Below are 23,347 nucleotides of genomic sequence, written 5' to 3' on the forward strand. Positions count from 1 at the left end.
TGTGTGCACAACAGAGACCAGGAAGTCCCGCCCCCCCCCCACTTAAAACCAGCCGGCCGATACTTAAAGGGGCAATGTATCTCATTGAAATACTTGAGGTACTTAATTCTTTGTGTATTGGAAAACGTAAATGAATTTAGCCGTACCTGTTTGGGTTTCCCATCGCTTCCGATTCACGTTTGGTGAAAGTAGGTGAGAAGGGCTGGATCCATGAGGTGAGTGCCTTTATTGCACTGCTTGTGGGCCCGGAGGAGCAGGAGTGCTTCTTCCAGGCCCAACAAACTCACCTAGCCGACAAGAGCCCCGTGATCGGCCGCCTCCACCCCCACCCCCCGATAGTGGACTGACCCCCCGCCAGATGGTGGGCCCCCACCTACCTCCAACTCTTCATCTGACTTTCAGCAACCTCCGATCTCCAAGCCCCATCATCATCATCATCATCAGGCCTCCCCGGCCCATCATCCCTCCCTCTGATTCCCGGTTACGGCCTGCCACTGCAGGCCTTCCTGCCCAACAACCAGCCAGACTGGCTGCCGTTTACAAAGCCTGGAAGTAAAATTTGTTGACCTCGTTAAGGTCGTGGTCACAGAGCCGCCAACTTACCTTCCCGGTTTTGCGCCCGAAAATCTCCCCCTCCCCCCTCCGTTCCCTTCCCAGCTCGAGGTCAAAATCATGCCCATGGTGTCTCATAAACAATCTTTAGCTGAAGATTGGCAATTACGCATGCACATTTTGTTGATGCTTTTAACAATCTTTAACCGAAAGTCTGAAAAACATGTATCTCTCAATGCAGGCATCTCGCAGTCGACAATGTCCAACTGCATACAAGTGGTCACTGACAGACTGTGTTTCATCAAGGCAGGAAAGTTGTAGGGAACTAAGTATATGCACTTTTATGCTCAGGTGTGCAAAGGAAATGTGAGCAGGTATATAGATTTTAACATAATCCCCAGAATCCCTTGAAAATCAGCAAAGGGATTAAACTTTTCTTGTGTAGCTCTCTGATTGTATCGGTGAGAGGAAGTACAGGACTTCTCTTAGTATAAGTGTGGGATTGTGAGCGTGCATACTAAATTCAGCTTGCCTGAGGCTACATGTAGTTCTTCTGCCCTCTGGCACTTCTACTGTTTATCAATGGGAATATGTGTACAGATGCTCTATTCCCACAAATTGTTATGCCAGCTGGCTAATGTGAATTGATAAACTTATCACATATCACATGTGTCTGTGGTGGGTTGACCTGCCAGATACCCTAGGATTTCAGTCCCCAACCAAACTAGTGTGAAGTGTGCTCCATCTTGACTGGAATGTTTCCATGCTGCACAATGGCCAAATCTTCCAATGTTATGGTTTTCAATGATTCAACATAATCAATGTTATTTTTTAAAAAAAATTATTCGTACACATGAATATGAATGATTGGTGTAGCACAGCACAGGCATGTAATTAGTTAAATGAATAAAACAAAAACCGCAGATAATGACAATTAGTTAATTCCCTGAACCATCAGTAATAGCACAGTGAATATTTATTACCAGCTCCTAGAATCTGTACCAGAATTCAGATCTAACTTTTGAGTTTAATGAAGACCAATTAATCATTCAATATTAAATTATTGGTCATGATTAATCAACTGCAGTCTTCATTAATCATTCCTATTACCCAAGTGTGTTCTGTCAGAAAACTGATCAAAACACATCAATTGCTGCCAAAGATAGGTACCTCGGTAGCTAGGCCAGCTCTCTGGTGGCATTCTGCCTTGCCTTACTAATTCACTGGATTAAATTCTGCCAAGTAGAATCTTACTGTGTTTAAAAAAAAATCAAAGGGATCCATTGCTTTCATGGACACATGCAAGTAAGCAAATAGGAATCTTCCTTCCACAGTTTTGCTATTTGGCACATATTAACTTGTGTTTCATAACGTCTGTCAGCTTCAAACATTCACTTGAATTAAGATTAATTAGCAGATAGCTGGACCTAATATTTTGCAGCTCAAACATAGCAGAAAGTCCATTGATGTGTTCGATACAAGCCACTGAGTTTAGAAATAGGAACATCTAAATAAGGCACATCCTTCAGAAATGTATTAAAAACGTATTAGTAGCCACGAAGTAAGGGTTCATCTGACTCCATGCCAGCTGCTTCAGAAGTCCAGAACAAAGGGTAAATATTAAACAGTAATGATTGTCAGATACCAATCTATTCACTCTTCAAAGGAAAATAACATTGGATGATATATTTGTGGTAGAAAATGTGCTTTTATTTTTTGAAAGAGAATCTGAACCTTAACTGTAATCATGTGGAAACCAATTGTTGTTAATATCAATTGCTCTGATCACGCATTGGTGCATGAAACTTATGCCCAGACTACAGTGTAATCGTATTGACCTTTTAGATTCTGCAATGCAATTCCCAATAGAAAATTTCCATTCTACCTACACTTCAACTTCCCATTCTAAAGATTTTAGTTGACTGAAATTCCTCCAGGTGTGCTATCCTATTCATAAGTATCAAAGCTGATGAAATCAGGTTCTCCGTGGCTGTCTAAAAGGTTCTAAGTTATTCAAATAAAAATAAAAGAAATAGAGAGCTTGAGTGAGTATTACGTGAGAGAACACAAAAGGGTTGAAATTGGTCTTTCCCAATGGAAAAGAAAATTGGGTGCAATGTAAAACCGGCTCTTGATTCGCAATTTTGTGCTACTGGTGAAGACCAATTTCACCTCCAAGAGGTTTATGTTTAGTGAGAGGAAGTTGAATGGATTTTCAGCACACGACAAATTACTGTCTAAGATTTCCACAGTCTAACCTCAACAATAAATAACAAACCCATGCACCATTTCTGGTAAACAATATACAGTTAAAACAAATTTATTATTTGATTTATTACAGTGAATTGGAAATACTGAACCTTTCGTTGTGATTATTTCTTGACAGCACCACTGTATAAGAAAGAATAATAAAGACCTTGCAATTCTAAGACAGTTTCTAAAGTTGCTCAGAAATGCTTCAAATCGCTTCACATAAATGAATTAATGTGAAGTGCAATCACTGCTGTTATACAGGTGTACACAGTATTTTGTGCATAGCAAGGTTCCACAAACCAGATTGAGATGAATGATCAATTGATCTATTTTTGGTGGTGTTGGCTGAAGAAACAGTGTTGGCCAGGACACATTCTACGATGTAAAATGAATATCCATCCCTCCATCCCCTTCAGCTGCTTAGGCCCTAAGCTCTGGAATTCCCTCCTGAAATCTCTCTGCCTCTCTACCTGTCTCTCCTCCTTTAAGACACTCCTTAAAACCTACCTCGTTGACCCAACTTTTGGTCACTTGTCCTAATACCTCCTTATGTGGCTTGATGTGAAATTTTGTTTGATCACGCTCCTGCGAAGTGCCTTGGGATGTTTTACTACGTTAAAGGCGCTATATACATGCAAGTTGTATCTATCTTTCTATCTCTCTTTCTTTCTCTCTCTCCCTCCTGTCCGTCCATCCGTCCTTCCTTTTGTCCTTCCACATAATATTCCTGACCACTGCTGTGGCAAAATGTACCAGAAAATATATTAAACTTCTGTTATTGTCTTTCTAATTTTCCCTTGCTGTTTGTTAGTCTCTTCTTATGTACCAGCTGCCTGAGTGAGCACTTCTCACAGTATGTGTTCATCTCTAAATTAATAGGAAAACAATAGTTTGGAAATGTCTCTAAATAGCCTTCTCACATGAGAAAACACATTGCCATTATCCATTGACTCATTAATTCAACCAGCCTGCTTCTGAAGTATTCATTCTGCCACAATACACCAGAAAGACAAACTAACAATTCTTGATGCATCAACCAATAGTACATTATACTGTGGCCAGTCAATACATTTTGGTACTTTAAGACTTAACTGACACGATAAGAGGTTGCTTGGCACCTTAAATGTGTTTCTCATTTAACTGCTGCTACACTGCAATGTGCTATGTTCTTCTTATGACTCCCCATGTCTATTTTATGCATATAATTTCAGGTCCTAATTTGAGACTTTGTATCCCTATAGATCTATAATGTCATTATATGTCACAAAATCATTTTGAGGGCTTTCAATAGTACTTTTTAATGCTACATCAAGGTTGTTCTTTTTTAAACACACTTTGACAGTAGTAAATTTTAATTGTTTTGTGAATGTTTGACTATAACAGCAATAAACCAATTACTTTATCTATAAAATGAATGATGTGATCTGGCTATGAGCAAATGTGATACTTTACACTATTTATTGTTCAAGATATATGTAATATAAAGATGAAGACAATGTTTTTTTCAGTGGGTCAGTTGGTAAATCAGGCAGAGGAATGCAGCAGAAGTGTGCTAGGCCCAAAATCCAGAGTTCAGTGGATCGGAACAGTTCTCTACGAGAAGCCAGGTCAACTTTTGATCGGAACAGACTTGAGGGGCTGAATGGCCTACTCCTGTTCCTATGTCTGTGCAGTCCAGAAAGACTTAACCGATCTCAGTATACGTGACAATGGAAGTTTTACACTTGGCGTCAGCAATCCTGAGTTAGGGAGATGGAGAATCAGCCACAGCTCCTGATCCTGATTACTATCCAGTAACTCCTGCTGGAGAATAGATACATGTGAACATTGGGTGAGGACAGAATTGGGCTCTGCTATGTTCAGATAGTCAGCTGGTACTTGCTAACTGCGCTTTCGCATGAAGACTGATAACTTTAATGAAGTACTGGAAGGCTGCCAGTGCCTGGGAATCATTCCCCAAACTCAGCCGCCACCTTTTTAAGAAAGGACAGATTGGTAGGAAATTGGGGGAAAAAAAGAAAACCCCTACTCACCTAACCATGCAATAGATCTGCTACAGTTGGGCTCTTTCCTAACTCTTTTCATTTGTGTTCACAGAAAAAGGAACTTTCAACAGGAAAACCTGCATCTCCTATGATCTGCACTTTATAAACTTCCTTTCTGTCTCAGTGCACTAGGGATTAAAACTAGGTTCACTCATAGAAATTGGCCCAGTGTTAGAAGTTTTTGGTCTTGCCTCGGATGCAGCAGAGATGATCACTGCTGTAAGACGGCAAATACAGTGTACAGCTGTACTATGTCTGGGTGTGTGTCTGTACTGCCCAATATCAAACTATATTTAACTATATGATAGTGTAACCCAGCGATGCAGCAGTAGGCCCTCCTTGCGATTTGCACTGGATATCTGTGTCCTTTGCATATGCCCCCATATGTACTTCTCCAATCTTTTCAAAGGCGGATTGAGAAAACACTTGGTAAGACAATGCTAGATATGAATTCCAAAACGTAAGGTAAATTCATCCATATAAATATCACTGAACATTCTGCTTCCTTTGTTCAATGTAGTTAAACTCCACAATCAGACATCTTGGAATACTTAGAATCTGGATGATACATTTTAATTCCATTTGTATAATTTATTTTTCCAGTTACAACCATACACAGCCAATGATTGTGAACTCCTTTATTACATGCAGCAATTTTTTCAAAAAAAAATCTTGTCAAAGTATATTTTTGTGTGAATCTGTTGAAATTTGAAAAGTTATTTTTACAACTTTCTCTCTTTTAGCTCGTTACTTTGGTTGGCAATCAACAAATGCTTTGTTTGTTATTTTGCATCTGTGAACTTTATCTGGTAAAAATGCCCTTGTCTGATTGAGGGAAGAAACTATTTAAAACCACAAATTACAATTCAAAATGTAGATTTTGCATGTCCCCAAATGCGTAAGCTTGTATTACTTTCATTATTTCAGACTCACACTGCACAGTATAATTTTCCGCTATAATTAGTTATAATTTCACGCCACATCTAGTCAGATGTGGGACGATCCTCAGTGGTATCATCACCACTGGCCTTCAACAATCTAGCGAGGATACCATAGTCTTTAAGGTTTCATTTTTAAAAAAAAGTCACAGAACACTTGCTGCTATGTCACTGACAATGCGTTTTCCATTGCTCGGTTTGTGTATTGATAAGGGGGTGTACTGACCCAGGTGAATTTTCTGGGGTCAGCCACAGTTGAATAATTTTCTCAAACTCCAGGCAGGATGCCTGTTTGGGTTGAGAAGAATACCTTTGGGGGAATGGGGGAAAATTGTTGCCGCAAGTCCTGGGTGCCCACCTTCAGGCTAGCTGAAGAAACTTGATTTCTAAATTTTTAAATTCCCAGGTAATGAGAATATAATCTCTCTGATGTATGTTAGGGGCAGTTAATTTGAAAATCCCCTCTACCCACCAGAGCAACATTGTATGTCAGGCAGGCACTGGCATTTCCTAGTGTCCAACATTCTTTAAAATTACAAAGGGGTTTGATAGGGTGGATGTCGAAAAGATGTTTCACTTGGTGAATCCAGAACTCTGGCTCATAAATATAAGATAGTCATTAATAAATCCAGTAAGGAATTAAGGTGAAACATCTTTACCCAGAGAGTGGTTACAATGTGGGACTTGCTACCACTTGGAGTAGTTGAGGGGAATAGCAAAGATGCATTTAAGGGGAAGCTAGATAGGTACATGAGGGAGAAAGGAACAGAAGGATATGCTGATAGGGTGAGATAAAGTAGAGTGGGAGCAGGCACATGTGGAGCATAAACACCAGCATAGACCAGTTGGGCCTAATGGCCTGTTTCTGTGCATTATGGTGTTAATGATGGGAACATTGCCATGTTATCTTTACCCATATTTAATGATTCTACCCTAATATTTTCAACTTCTGCTATCATTTCTGGTGGAAAAGTGCTGGTTAACTGTGGATAGTCAGGAGAACAACTCCTCACCTGACTTCCCCACCCCCGCCACCTTAACTCCTCAAGTCACACTAGGAAACCAGCGGAGAATCGAGGCTGCGGGCTCTGCTTGTGTGTCGAAGCACATACAAACTGAGCTGTGCTCATGGTGTTTTCAGTGGCGATGCAGTTGACAGTATAACTCAAGTCTGCGAGCTGAGCATCATATTATGGGACCAATAATGCGATGTTGGGTGCCTGTAACCCGACTCCACATCAGGCAACAGCAGCCCATATAATCAGGAATTGAGACCTTAGGTTTACTCAATGCCCATGTGAATAGTGCTTATAATGGAATCTGTGAGCACCTGTGGTGCTAAGAATATGTGTGTCTGTTGTGTACCAGACTCATTGAGGCCCTGGGAAAAATCTAAATGAGGACATAACCTCTGAATGTGTTCAAATGCCTAAACCACACACCAAACACATGTAAATGGATGTTACATGGAAGCACAGTTGGCTCCTTTCTCTTAAAGTGGACGAAGGTAAATTTTGTGAGATCCCATGCCACCCGTGAGGTCTCCCACAAAGTCACTGCATATCAGAAAAAGTCAGATGTCTGTGGAACAGAGACTCGGAAAATTTACCCTATCTTTGATTTAGTTGTTGCGAGTCACTGCTGTGTTTGATTTCTACCTGTTTCAGTCCTTCTTTGTTATTTTGCTCTGTTCCCGTTTCCTATTTAGAGCTTCTTAAGGCTATATCACATCAGATCCCTGCTTCCCAATGACAGGAAACTGTATAAGAACTATGGTTATCCCTCTAGACATCCCTCGCTCTCTCTTTGTAGATTTGGGAAGCCAAACGGGAGAATCAGGGATGTAAGACAGATTTTTCCATACACTATGATGTGGAGACAATGATTAACTAGGGAAGGCTTGACAGAAATGTATATGTAGCCTTGAAAGCATTCAGAGCACAAGGGGACCTGTCAGCGGCTTTCAAGGTGACCAGTGCTTTGTTTTTTTTAAGAAACTGGGTGATTCCAACCAACAGCATGAGATACCTGTGGAACCTCTCAACATGCGGCTGTATTATACTGTGACATATTATTTAGTTGGGCCAGGGATTTCATTAATTTTCCTATGGCTGCCCACTGGAGCCCAGGCTCCTTACCCCTTTAAAACACCAAGAACTCGAAAATAGATACAGATTGAGCAAACCATTGGAATGCTGAAACAAATGTTTAAGTGCCCAGCCAAGGTATCCAAGGTAGTCTACTATGCATTATACAACTTCACTTGGAAAGGGGCATTACGATGGATCATGGCAAAGAAGAGAACAAGTCTCAATCAGTATCAGAAGAGTATCCCGATCTGGAATCAGAAGTGATATTTACAGAACCAACCATTCAGTTAGAAAAGTCTTAATGTAAGTTGTAATAGATGACATCTTTAGTTAAGTGCCTCCGCCAACCAATGCACAAGAGACATCTGTCCATGTCCAATAATCTGCAAAATAAAAACAAGATCTCTGCCATTGCACTCTGTCAGACCCAAGAATACAACATTTCCCTAGAACTGCCTTATTCTACCTCATTCATACTGCCTTATTCTACCTCATTCAGACTAAATGAACTCTCTCAAAATCTTAGAATACCAATCCAAATTTCATTGCACAGTCTGTGGTACAGATGTATTCAATGTGTTAAACTCAGTACTTCCCTTTGTGAAATTGTATAGTTGTATTTTCTACTTCTTAACCCTGTGCTCCCTTCGAGGTGTTTCCTGTGTGGGAGAAGGAGTGAGATGGATGGCTGCTGGATATCAGTATCTATGTCTAGGGATGGAGGTAGTCCAGTGCATCCTTGAGCTGGGCCAGCAGATGGCCCCATAATTATAAATGCCACAGGTATTATTGCAGTGGGAATCTGGTTCTTCACAAGGGCTGGCAAATCAGGAGATGTTTGTGTGGGGTGGCTGGGAGATATGAATAATGCACAGCTCTGAAAGATTCCTCCACCATCCACATGTTCCTGCTGTTCCCTGGCTTCAGAGCAGCTGAAGAAATTTGTTTTTAAAATTTTAAAATTCACTGAATTTTGAGGGATCTTTTTATGTGGGGAGTTAATGAACACAGATTGGGAGATCCCCTGCGAGTGCACATCTGCTCAAATCTCTTGCGTGCAGTCATCTTTTTGTAATCAGATACAAAATAGATGTATGTGGGAATGAAGAAGAACAGAGAAACGTAGCCTAGATTTTCCTATATAATGTCGCTTAGGAGGGGGAGTTGCGTTCTTGATTAGGGAGAACATCACGGCAGTAGTGAGAGGGGATATATCCGAGGGTTCGCCCACTGAGTCTATATGGGTAGAACTGAAAAATAAGAAGGGAGAGATCACTTTGATAGGATTGTACTACAGACCCCCAAATAGTCAACGGGAAATTGAAGAGCAAATATGTAAGGAGATTACAGACAGCTGCAAGAAAAATAGGGTGGTAATAGTAGGGGACTTTAACTTTCCCAACATTGACTGGGACAGCCATAGCATTAGGGGCTTGGATGGAGAGAAATTTGTTGAGTGTATTCAGGAGGAATTTCTCATTCAGTATGTGGATGGCCCGACTAGAGAGGGGGCAAAACTTGACCTCCTCTTGGGAAATAAGGAAGGGCAGGTGACAGAAGTGTTAGTGAGGGATCACTTTGGGACCAGTGATCATAATTCCATTAGTTTTAAGATAGCTATGGAGAATGACAGGTCTGGCCCAAAAGTTGAAATTCTAAATTGGGGAAAGGCCAATTTTGATGGTATTAGACAGGAACTTTCAGAAGTTGATTGGGAGAGTCTGATGGCAGGCAAAGGGACGTCTGGTAAGTTGGAGGCTTTCAAAAGTGTGTTAACCAGGGTTCAGGGTAAGCACATTCCTTATAAAGTGAAGGGCAAGGCTGGTAGAAGTAAGGAACCTTGGATGACTCGGGAGATTGAGGCCCTCGTCAAAAAAAAGGAGGCATATGACATGCATAGGCAGCTGGGATCAAGTGGATCCCTTGAAGAGTATAGAGATTGACGGAGTAGAGTTAAGAGAGAAATCAGGAGGGCAAAAAGGGGACATGAGATTGCTCTGGCAGATAAGGCAAAGGAGAATCCAAAGAGCTTCTACAAATACATAAAGGGCAAAAGAGTAACTAGGGAGAGAGTAGGGCCTCTTAAGGATCAACAAGGTCATCTATGTGCGGAACCACAAGAGATGGGTGAGATCCTAAATGAATATTTCACATCTGTATTTACGATTGAGAAAGGCATGGATGTTAGGGAACTTGGGGAAATAAATAGTGATGTCTTGAGGCGTGTATATATTAGAGAGGGAGGTGCTGGAAGTCTTAACGCACATCAAGGTAGATAAATCTCTGGGACCTGATGAAATGTATCCCAGGACGTTATAGGAGGTTAGGGAGGAAATTGCGGGTCCCCCAGCAGAGATATTTGAATCATCGACAGCTACAGGTGAGGTGCCTGAAGATTGGAGGGTAGCAAATGTTGTGCCTTTGTTTAAGAAGGGCGGCAGGGAAAAGCCTGGGAACTACAGACCAGTGAGCCTGACATCTGTAGTGGGTAAGTTGTTGGAGGGTATTCTGAGAGACAGGATCTACAGGCATTTGGAGAGGCAGGGACTGATTAGGAACAGTCAGCATGGTTTTGTGAGAGGAAAATCATGTCTCACGAATTTGATTGAGTTTTTTGAAGGGGTAACCAAGAAGATAGATGAGGGCTGTGCAGTAGACGTGGTCTACATGGACTTTAGCAAAGCCTTTGACAAGGTACCGCATGGTAGGTTGTTACATAAAGTTAAATCTCACGGGATCCAAGGTGAGGTAGCCAATTGGATACAAAATTGGATTGATGACAGAAGACTACTGTGGTTGTAGAGGGTTGTTTTTCAAACTGGAGGCCTGTGACCAGCGGTGTGCCTCAAGGGTCGGTGCTGGGTCCGCTGTTATTTGTTATTTATATTAATGATTTGGATGAGAATTTAGGAGGCATGGTTAGTAAGTTTGGAGATGACACCAAGATTGGTGGCATTGTGGACAGTGAAGAAGGTTATCTAGGATTGCAACGGGATCTTGATAAATTGGGCCAGTGGGCCGATGAATGGCAGATGGAGTTTAATTTAGATAAATGTGAGGTGATGCATTTTGGTAGATCGAATCGGGCCAGGACCTACTCCGTTAATGGTAGGGCGTTGGGGAGAGTTATAGAACAAAGAGATCTAGGAGTACAGGTTCATAGCTCCTTGAAAGTGGAGTCACAGGTGGATAGGGTGGTGAAGAAGGCATTCAGCATGCTTGGTTTTATTGGTCAGAACATTGAATACAGGAGTTGGGATGTCTTGTTGAAGTTGTACAAGACATTAGTAAGGCCACACTTGGAATACTGTGTACAGTTCTGGTCACCCTATTATAGAAAGGATATTATTAAACTAGAAAGAGTGCAGAAAAGATTTACTAGGATGCTACCGGGACTTGATGGTTTGACTTATAGGGCGAGGTTGGATAGACTGAGACTTTTTTCCCTGGAGAGTAGGAGGTTTAGGGGTGATCTTATAGAAGTCTATAAAATAATGAGGGGCATAGATAAGGTAGATAGTCAAAATCTTTTCCCAAAGGTAGGGGAGGCTATAAGGAGGGGGCACAGATTTAAGGTGAGAGGGGAGAGATACAAAAGGGTCCAGAGGGGCAATTTTTTCACTCAAAGGGTGGTGAGTGTCTGGAACGAGCTGCCAGAGGCAGTAGTAGAGTTGGGTACAATTTTGTCTTTTAAAAAGCATTTGGACAGTTACATGGGTAAGATGGGTATAGAGGGATATGGGCCCAGTGCAGGCAATTGGGACCAGCTTATTGGTATAAACTGGGCGACATGGACATGTTGGGCCGAAGGGCCTGTTTCCATGTTGTAAACTTATCGAATCATAGAAGTTGTCGACAGATTCAAATGGAAGTGTGCTGTTTGCATCCAATTTTCTGAGGTAATCGTTTCATTAATTATTTAAAAATAGCAAACTATGTCTTCTGTCTTTTCTAAGATAAGTGAAGTGTTTTAGGAATTGCTTAGTATACCGAGGGTTAAAATGTTATGTTGCTCATGCCAATTCTTGTCTTTATCCCTATGAATCTGATTTCAATCTGATGTACACCTTGGGCTTCCCACGGATCAACTGATGTGTCCTCTCTATATGATATGTGGTTACACACGATGTACTGAAAGCTGTCCTCAGTCTCCAATTTTACTGTCACAAGATATATTTTGGCAGGTTGATGTGGGCCCACAGACAGCCTTAGCACTCCCACTTCTCTAAGCATCACAGGGCATTCAGTAATTCATCTGTAGTGTTTGCTAAAACAGACTCCCATATGCACATTCTGTGACAAGTTGTCAAATAAAGTTATTTTATTTCAAGCAGAATAATTTTGCTGCTTCAAATAGTTTAACTCCAGTGTCCCCTAAAAAGTAAGATGTGCCCATCAACACTTGAGTTTTCCTGGCTCATAATTCCTTCTGTTGTTTTCAATTGTGGCATTACTGACCTTAGTTTTCACAGTGTGTGGTGAAAATCCGGGCCTGAGTTGGACGCCGCACACAGAGCCCCAAACACGAGGCCGGCCCGAAATTGGGCCTCTGGTCTCATTAACATCATTTGAGTGAGCTACGGATCTCATCAAACCTAAAAAAAAAAACCTTCAAACCTTTTTGGTCGCTTGCTAGAGCGTATCAACGTTGGGAAAACCTGAGCAGAGCAGCCCAATTTCTCTGAGGGGTCCTAAAACAGGTGTTAGGCCAATTATTAGCAGATACAAGAGGCCTAACGCCTGTTTTAGGCAGCTGTCCCAGACTACAGAAGAATGGCCCGACTGACTATCGTTCGAACGTCTGTCAGCCGTCCTTGGGGTGCAGGCCAAAATTGGCCTTCAACTAGCGCATTGAGGTCCAATTCATGCTTGTATCCCAGTTTTAGTATTGGGGAGAAAATCCAGGAACTTCATGATGTGTATGAAATTGTTCTGCTTAAAATGGATTTGCTGACTGATTTTAGTCATTATATTTGAGCTAATCCCTGTTACAGAGAATACTTTCACCAAAAAAATATTGAGATATTCTTTATAGTTACCTATTTCTGGTCAGACTTTTGATAAATGGCCTGACAGAAATGTTTTTCTTAAGCTCTTCACCATATTTGGCCTTAATGATTTTCTCTTCTGCAAACAGACAGAACAGCTTGCCTCTATCGAGTACCAACAATGTTAATAATTAAGACTTGTTCAAATAATTCTGCTTGTCATTGTTTATATATTTGTTTTGTTTTGAAATTTATGATAAAGAAAGGTTCAGGATGAGAGTCATTTGCTATTGTGCCACTTCGGTTCATTGGTATTTTATCTTTGTTGTGTTGCCAGTACTTTAATTTGATCATTTATTTGATTTTTATGCAGTGCTCTACACCCTGCTGCTGCAAGTAATTGGGGTTTTTGTTCTTGCCTCTTTTTTGTTTGTCCCTCCCCCCTCCCCCCGCCCCCCCCCCCCCCCACCCCCCCCCCCACTCCTGGTCTTTTTTCCAGCAACTTCTCAAATCCATGGAAGCCTCAGGAGTCATTAAACTTGAGCAATTACTATTTCTGCAACCTGCAGCAATATATTTTGGTGATTTTCCTTCTTTTTTATTTCTCCTTTTGAAGGCGTTGAATCCTGTCTGGGGTATGGTTTCACTGTCATTAGTCTTCACATTACTATTGCGTGTGTGTGTGTGTATAATGTATCCCAGAGCACTTCACCACAAATGCATTATTTTTGACGTGCAATCACTGTTATTATGCAGGCAAACATGACAGTTAATTTGTACACTGCAAGTTTCCACAAACAGCAAATGATCAATTAATCCGTGGTTGATGGTGTTTGGTTGAGGGAGTAATGTTGGTTCGGACTGAGAGAACTCTCTGCTCTTTAAATAGTGTCGTGTCTCATCAACCTGCAACGTTGGGTAGATGGGACTTCAGTTTAATATTCATCAGGAAGTCAACATCTCTGACATTACAGCACTACCCCAGTACTACATGGAGGTATCCGTCTAGAATACGTGCTCAAGTTCTGAAGTTGAACTGACAGCTTTTTGACTCCGAGGCTAGTGTGCTACTATCTGAATGAAGTTGCCACCTTCATGTGGGCAATACCATTAACAGATCAGTCCGCCGGTACCAACACACAGAAAATATCGGGGATTGGGAGCACATAAACCACACACGGAAGTGTATTTTCGTTTGTACCACCAGGCGGAAAACGGGCAGTAGCGGATCGGCCACCGATTACACATCGCAGGATTTTCGATTCCATTGACTTGGGGCATAAAACAAGTGGCAGTAAAAGTGAAGGAGTGAAGCAAGAACTGATTTCTGGTGGAAGGCCTGCTGGTGCCCCTTTTTGGAGGGAGAGGGCCCTGCAGTGGGCACCTCTTCCTCCCTTCAGGCCTCCAGCACCCACCTTTTTTAAGCTTCAGCAGAATCAGAGGCCTTAAAAAAAAAAAAAAAACCTCCTTGGTCTTCATGGCTCTTCTGCCCACTTGAAATAGTTCCACACTCTTGGGGTGCTGCAGTGGCTGTTCTGCTGAAGCATCGCCAGCATTTTCCTTCCCTGCCAGCAGTAAATTCCTTGCTGGCAAGGACCCCACCATGCATATGTAACACATATGTGTTATGTGAAAAATGTGTCGGGGTCGGAGTGACAGGTAGAAATCCCATGAAAGAGATGCCCTACATCTCTTGCCTCAAGCCATATCCAGCAGTTGTTAGCCCGTCACCTGCTATGATGGTAGAACATTAACAATGAAATATATACCATAGCAGTGCATTGGTCTATAATATAGTGGATTTCTTCAAAATGTTGATTCGTTCTTCCCTTAGAACAAAATAAACTTACAAACAAAATTTTGTTTTTTTTTCAAAACAAAAGAAAATGTTATTCTCAATGCATCGTGCAATCAAAATGTGGAATGGATTCATAAAATATGCATAACTGTACACTTTTGTTTGTGTGAATGTTCACTTTCATAACATACTGTGGAAGATCGACTAGTATAGCACATGGCAGTCAAGCCTAAGTGGAGTTTCAGATCAAGTTGGCCTTGAAGATGGAGGATAATTGGGCCAAGAGTGATGGAAGATTGCAACACTGGAACCAAGAAGAAGCTGTAAAGGAAGTTAGAACAGTGTCAGGAGGAGATGGAAAGTAAAATGGGATGGAGGGGGAAGGAAAGGTACAGCAGGATGATGGGGGAGGGGAACCATAGACTAATATAGAACTCTTTAAAAAGTAAGAACTTGCATTTATACAAGACCTTTCAAGACCTCAGGACGTCCCAAAGCACTTTACAGCCAATAAAGTACTTTATGAAGGGTAGTCACTGTTGTAGGAAATACGACAGCCAATTTGCGCCCGGTAAGCTCCCACAAACAACAATGTGTTCATGACCAGCTAATCTGTTTTAATGATGTTGGTTGAGGGATAACTATTGGCCAGGACAATGGGGTAAATTTTAACCTGGAGCCGGGAAGGGAGCGGGGGGAGGGTGATGCGAGTTCCTGACGAGGAACCCAGAAGTACGGGTTTCCTGGATGTTCTTACGATTTTGATGTAAGAATGTCTTTTAATTTTTTTTTTGTTGGCTTCCCGCCCGACAGACCAGCCAGATTGACAGGCTGGCCATCAGTCAGGCTGGAGAAGAGCCAGGAAGCGGATGGCAGCAGGTAAATCTTGGATGGGGGGATTGGGGGTCGGTTGTCCGGGGATCACTTGGGGGAGTCATTCAAGGTGCGGGGGGGGCGGTCAGGAGTCATCAGGGGGAGTTATGGGGGAATCATCAGGGGGAGTCACCGTGGGCGTCGTATAGGGGTCGGTCATCGGGGTGGGGGGGGTTGGTAGTCGGAGGTCATGGGGGGGGGATTGGAGATTGGGGGGTTGGTTGTTCACGTGTGTGGGATCACTGCAGGTAGACTTGTTGGGCCTGGGGGAAGCATTCCTGCTCCTCCGAGCCGACAAGCAGTGCAATAAAGCTACTTACTTGCTGAGCCAGGCCTTCTCGCCTCCTTATGTATCGTGAAGCAGAAGGCCCGGGAATCCTGGCCCCCGGGAGTTAAAAATGGAGGCCTGCGATCTCCTTAAAAGCTTTCACTGACCAACCCGCCTCCTAAGAGCGGATTGGTCGCCTGCCCCTCAACTGGCCTCCATGAAAACCGAAAGTGGGTGGTTTGGAGGTGAGTTGGGGACGGGTTTTAGTTTTTTTTGCAATTTTTACCTTCCCACCCGTCCCAACCCACCCACTCATGGGATGAAAAGGCCAATATTTTTTAAATAATCGAATCATCTTAAAATGCTTTACAGAGGCAGACAACTTGAAACCAAAAGAGAGAGAGAGGAAGAAAAACTGGTGGTGGTGGTGACTGAAAACAAGATTAAAGGCATTTTTGAAGAGGCTTTTAAAGAAAGGGGTAGGGTAGTAAGATGGCGGGCTGGAGGGAAAGCATTCCAAATTTGCCAGGCTGAAAGGGCTGAAGGCTCTGCAGCCAAAAGTGGAACAAAGGGAAGGGTGGAGTGCAGAGGAGGCCAGAATTGGAAGTGCGGATGGCCTGTAGAGGAAAATAGGGCTGAATGAGGTTGCAGAGTTAAGGGAGGGGGGTGAGACCACGGAGAGATTTGTAATGGAGGACACGGATTTTGAAGTTTACGAACAGGCAGAAAGTGAGCCACTGAAGGTTGGCTAATACATGGGTAATCGGAGATCAGGACCTGTTACGGCATGGGTAACGGCATTCTGGGTTAAATGTAGTTTGTAAGCAGCAGGACTCAGGAGGCCAGCAAGGAGAGCATTAGAGTAATTGAGACTTTTTTGAGTATTGATAGTTCTAAATGGTTAAGAACTGGTGCAAATTTCCAGAATGGTAAAGAGCTAATAACACTAAATTATTTGTAGTAAGCTCATTTGCATAATTATTCAGAGTAGCAAACATAGACTTGGATGTGTTTGGGGAGCACATTAGGGTGTATAAAATTATTTATAGCTGAGCTTCAAACCCTAGATCCTATGCATCACCAAGATCATTTAATTCAACCTCTGCCACACTGCCTGCCATAGTTTTTATCTTACACCCACTGCTGCTGAAATTCTTATCCATGCCTTCATCACCACAAACCTTGATTTTTCCAGTGCCATCCTTAGTAGCCTCCTGCTCTCAACCCTTGATAAACTCCAAATCATCTAAAACTTTGCCCCTGTCCTGTCCTTCACTAAGCCCTGCTCACTCATCAGCCCCATCCTCACTGAGCTACATTGTGTTCCTGTCCCCCAATATATTGAACATTAAATCTTTGCACTTACCTTTAAAATCCCTTCAAGGCCCCACTCCACCTTACCTCTACCACCTTCTCCACCATTACCTCCCCTTCCGTGCCATTTGGTCCTCTGAATCTGGTTTCTTGTGCGTTGTCTCCTCCCTGCGCTGCACTATTGGTGACAGAGCCACTTCCCTAAACCTCTCCACTTCTCTGCATCCCTCCCTGCCTCTAGAAGTCTTCTCAAAACCTATCTCTTCAACCAAGCTTTTGGTCACCTTTCATACCTCCCTTGAAGGATTGGAGGCCACTCTTTTCCCTCTGCGAAACACCTTGGAATGTTTTTCTGCATTAAGATACCCCTATAAATGCACATTGTTGTTGAATACCCTCTCTGGGGCATACTGAAAGGTTCCCCAAGTGTTCAAGGCACTGAATCGTTGCTTGAGGATGCTAAATGAGCACCTTAGTCCGTGCAGGGCAATCACTGTAATATGGCCCCACCCTTGTGCACGAACTACAGACTGGTGTCATTAGTTGCATAGCCAGAATCACCCAGTAACCTTTTCTGTGCCCATGGAAAAGTTGTGTTACATTAGATCATCCCAGGATCTAAGCATCATGGCCCCATGCGGCATACCTGACATTGATGTGCATAAAAGTTCTTGGTTGCACCTTTAATGAGTGAAATCCTTTATGCTTGAGGTGGGCATGGCTTCAACTGAGAAAACCCTAATGGCTACATGGACGTAATTAAGAACGGAACTTTCAACTTCAGCGAGGCGTAAAATGTGCTGTAGTGGATTGGGCGCCCGTTATGCACCGATTTTCTTTTCCATTGACTTCAAAAATCGTGTGGGGTGTATAGCGGGCAGCCAATCCATCAAATAGACCCTGTAAATACACCCCTATGGGTGTCAGATACCGGGATGAATAGCCTTCTCTCCAATCCTCTGTCTCTTCCTAAGCTTCTCGAGCTTTTGTACCAAAAGCAAGCTGCCGATTGCAATAATCAAACTAATTCCTACTGCTCTTTAAGACCTTATTGAAAAATGTGCTGATGACAGGCATTATATGAAATGAAAAAGTGAAGGTCCGCATGGAAATTTTTTCAATTGATATTTAATTGATGTTAACAAGCAGATGGCCTTTTAAAAAAAAATGCATTAAAGATTTCGGCATGCATTTCCCGGTGGTGGAAAATTCCAATGAATTTCACCAGCGGTAGATATTGTTACTTATGTTCTTTTCCTTGCTGTCTGTTGCTTTTACCGTCCTTGTCCGTGGGTGCTAAGCCTAGATTTAATTAGAGAATTGGACCCTAGATGTCTCCAAATTGTTTCAAAGACTTTCCCTATAGCAGATGTTAAACTGGATGGTCTATGGTTTCCACTATATCTTTTGACAGTTTTTAAATAATAGACTTAGGTTAGCAATTTTCTAATCCTGAGGAATCTTTCCAGATTTAGCAAACTTGTCAGTTAAAGTATCATTAATTATCCTTTAAGACTCATGAGTGCAAGATATCTATTCAGTTACTCAGCCTATTTTAAGCACATCCAACATTTTTATAGCTATATTATATATAAAAAAACCTTTTCTTGTATCATGATATTCATTATTACAATCTAAATCTCTCCACGTTAGACAAAAAATTATAATTTTCAAAAATAACTGCCTCTTAGGTCAGTTGGGAGAGATTTGGATTTGTTGCTGTGCTCTGACAGTCTTTCGTACTAATCACAGTACATCATATACTGTTCCTGTAATGATTTTTTGGGAGAAATGGGTGGGCCAGAATGACTGCTGCTTAAAGCCATTTCTGAGTTTTCAGCCAGAATCATATGATGTTGCTGGTGAATTTATATAGAATCTTGCAGCACAGAAGGAGGCCACTTGGCCCATCGTGCCCGTGTCAGCTCTTTGAAAGATCTATGCAATTAGTCCTACTCCCCTACTTTTTCCCCATAGCCCTGCCAAATTTTCCTTTTCAAGTGTATTTATCCAATTCCCTTTTGAAAGATACAATTGAATCTGCTTCCACCATCCTTTCAGGCAGTGCATTCCAGATCATAACCACTCTCTGCGTTAAAAAAAAATTCTCTTCATCTCCCGTCTGGTTCTTTTGCCAATTATCTCTCTATGAGGTTTTGCATAAAAGTTTTAGTATTTAATTGACTTAAACAACACATTGGGGATGATTTTAATTGGTGTTAACACAGTGGTTAACAACTTCAAAATGGGTTTGGAATCTTACCGTTCTGTTAAAGTGATAATCGGCCTGCTGCCACTTTCACATGGGCTGCCGAACCATCTGCATTTTTCGGACAGTAGGCCTCTTTTAATAAGCAAATTGGAGTGGAATGACGTACCAAGGAACCCGATTGCCATTTTAGGATAGAACTGGTTGGAGCTTGCACCGTGCATGGTGATAGAGCTGAAGAGGCCCTGGAAAGGTAAGTTTTAAATTATTTTTGTGGGGTCAGGAGTGCCCCTCTGGGTCCCACAAAAATACTTTGAGCCACTGAAGCCTCTGGCTCCACCCTCCCCCGTGCTATCGCGGCACTCTTCCCTGGACCTAACTTGCTGCCAGCTGCCGAAATTGGGCCAGCCCGAGTCCAGCGAGCGGCATTGGGATGCCTGTTTTGCGCCTGCAGCTCGTTGGCTTTATTTAAATGTGGCCTTGGCCTCAGGATGGCTCCTTCCTTTTTGCCCAAAAACGGGCTGCTCCGGTCGGCTGCCCAAAAGTTAATATCGACCCGTCAACTGGTTGGTTAGTGAGAAAAGTTAGCAATAGACGTTCATTATTTGCAATACATGGTGAAAAGTTCCTGTCTGCAGATTATCTGCATAAAGTCTCATTACCTTCCCTGTTGCTGTTCTTATTATTGTCATCAGTCTACTTTTTATATCTGAAAATGAACTAACATCAAGCTATGTGCACATGTTTTCCATTTGGAGCAAATCAGCATAATATAAGGATTCATTTTAATGGGGTGCAGCAGATGATTATGTTACTCGGCATAAACTAGGATTCTGTTGAAAGAGTGGATCTGATTTCCTGAGTACGCTCTGCCAGTGGAGAACTTTGCCGATGGCCGTGCATATTGAGAAATTGCAAATTACCCACAATTTGACATCCATTGATAAGGCTTCCCACTGACAGTGTGTGTGCGCCAAAGATTAGTTCTTGTAGGAATAGGTTGAATGGTGAGTATTAAATTTAATTATGTAAGAGCAATGTTTTTGACCTGTGCTAATTTTTCTGTTCATTAACAAAAGACTCAGGGTCATTAGACTTGCCTTGAAGCTAGCTATCAACTGCATTTGAATGACCATGCTGGAGCGATTCCTGGGAGGGAAGAACTAATCCTGAAGTGAAAACCCCACTTTAGCCTGGAGAAGAATGGACTAACTGATCTCTTGAGAAGGCAAACTCCTTGCCACAATAGCTTAAGCCTCTTAAGCCTTTTTATTCAAGCAATTGGTATTGATTACCCTACATCTTCTTGTCAGCATCAGTTCAAGTTAGCCTTCATCTGTATGCACCTTATATGTATAATACTTGTGCTTATTGTTATTTAAAGCAATGAATTTGTGAAATGATTTGTCTTCTGAATATTGATAAAGTTACTAAAAGTGATGTAATCAATCATGATTAAGAAAGGATTGCATGATCTTACATAGCAAATTTAACAGTTACATATGATGGGATGGACTTCTTCATTTCACTACCTAGCAAATACATTGCGATATCACAACATACCCATCATGAACTACGTACATATTGGAGCCAAAAGTCAGAATCTGGTTTTGTAAAAGTAAGCACACCTTCAACTGAAAGAACAAAAGAAAGAACTTGCATTTATATAGAATCTTTCATGACCCTGGGATATCCCAAAGGGCTTTACAACCAATGAAATACTTCCGTAATGTAGTCACTGCTGTATTATAGGAAACGGAACAGTCAATTTGCGTACAGCAAGGTCCCACAAACAGCAACAAAATAAATGACCAGATCGTCCGGTTTTAAGTGTTGGTTGAAGGACAAATAGTGGCCAGGACACTGGGAGAACCTCCCTGCTCTTCTTCAAATTGTGCAGTGGGATCTTTTATGTCTAATTGAGAGGACAGAATTCTCATCTGAAAGACAGTGCAGCACTCCCTCAGTACTGCACTAAAGTGTCAGTCTAGATTATGTGCTCAAATCTCTGGAAAGGGACTTGAACTCAATACTTTCTGATTCAGAGGTGAGAGTGCTACCACTGACCCAAAGCTGACACCTAAAGATTACTAAAGATTCTCTATCATAATTACTCTTCAATCTTGCGCTCACAAATTTAGAAACAAGTAAGATTTTGCATTAGTAGAGGTAAATTTACAGCCATTTAAAGCTGTGCGTTTTATAAATTACTGCAGCAATATGTTATGTTCTAAACCTTTGCAAGGTGATGTTCAGTTTGATATACAAATATATTAAGTTGGGTACATTGTCAGTTGAAGACATATCTACTTATTTTACACATTTGTTTCTGCAGGCTTGTCATTTCAAGCATCAGTAGTCATCAAAATGCAATGAAATTAAGCTCTGCAGAGTTCCCTCCATCTCTAATTTTCGATGCACTTTATTTATATGGTTCATTAACTTGATCCACCTTAGCTTTCTCCCCCCACAGGCTGCATGGCTTCTGCTGATTCTGACTCTTAATAACAATTCTATTTAAATGAAAATTTATTCCATATCTGTGGTTTTATTATAAGCCATACAAAAGGTACATGTTGAACTTCATTTCACATTACATTAATGGATGATTTCTGTGAAAATGGAATTATGGTGAACACATGAAGACTAAGCCAGCTGCATGTTGCTGTCATCCAACAAATTGCCTTTGGAACATGATCTATTAAAATAAAGTTTAATTTTCAAAATTAAGCTACAAATATAAACAGTCACAGTCCAGCACTGAGCACGTGGCCACTCCAAGGCCATCTGCATTGGAACAGCCAATGTTAGTGGTCCTAAATGCAATCTTGCAAATGCTCAGACTGCTTGTATCGAAGTCTTAAGCTTCAATCTTCAATCCACAACTGACTCACTTTACTTTGTTACTTAGATCTGCAGGGGTATCGGTTGGAGAGAACCATTCTGCAGGGCTTCCCTGCCCTCATAACTCCCCAGAGGCCTCTGCTTCGAACAGTAGACATGCTGAGAGCGTGGCCAGCAACAGGGTCACTGCTGGAGTAGGCATGGATGAGTCTGTTACCTCTTTGGCTAGTTCAGTTACCACCCCCCAGCCCTGCCACCACCCCTAAAATCATACAAGGTGTGACAAAAGTGAGCAGGAACAGCCAGCAACTACAGCATATGAAGTGGAGGCACCAGTTGCAGAGCCATCTTCCAATGTAGCACAAGGAAGTGAAGGGCCACCTGAATCCCAAGAAGATTGCACTGATAACCAACAGTCAGCCACTCCACTTGGGGAAGCACCCAGAAGGAACATAAGAATAACATGCAGAGCATGCTAAACATATTGTACCTTCATTATGCCCTACAACGATTGCTACTTATCGCCATGACTACTATTTGTCGCTAAAACTCTTTTCACATGTGAACCTAAACTCTTACTCACATGTGGTGCTACCTTAGTGTCAGTAGGCTGTGAGGTTTGTGGCTAGGATTATAATGATGGCGCCCTCAAAGACCAAGATGGCACTCATCACAGTGATTCCAGTGATGTTGCAGGACCTCCTTCTACTGTCATCTCACTTGGTTATCCAATGCCAACTGGACCCTGTGCAGAAACCCCTTCATATCCCGGAAGTGGAGGGGGCAACATTGATGCAGCCACATTGTCACTATCATGAGAAATGGTGACATCTGCGGTCACCCTATGCAGGTCGCTAATGTTGGGCACAGCCTTGGTTGGGCTAATGGTTTCATAAGAGCAGGAAGAATAGTTCCAATTAAGTCCTGAAACCCCTGAGCTAGTGTACTTTTCAGGCCATCATTAGAAGTCAATTTGGAAGCAACATTTTCCCTGAGGACCTCTTCCTGACACCTGCTGGACTGCCACATTCACCAAGGTGTTCATGTCACACCACGTCTCCTTCATGGTGTTGCAAATATGATTCATGGACTCCTTCAGCTTAGCCACAGTCTCTAAAAATATAAGAGGAGACTGCTTACACATAAGAGCCACGCTCCTGAATCATAGATCTTTT

The sequence above is a fragment of the Heptranchias perlo genome, chromosome 15 (genome assembly GCF_035084215.1).
Source record: "Heptranchias perlo isolate sHepPer1 chromosome 15, sHepPer1.hap1, whole genome shotgun sequence".
Lineage (NCBI taxonomy): Eukaryota > Metazoa > Chordata > Chondrichthyes > Hexanchiformes > Hexanchidae > Heptranchias > Heptranchias perlo.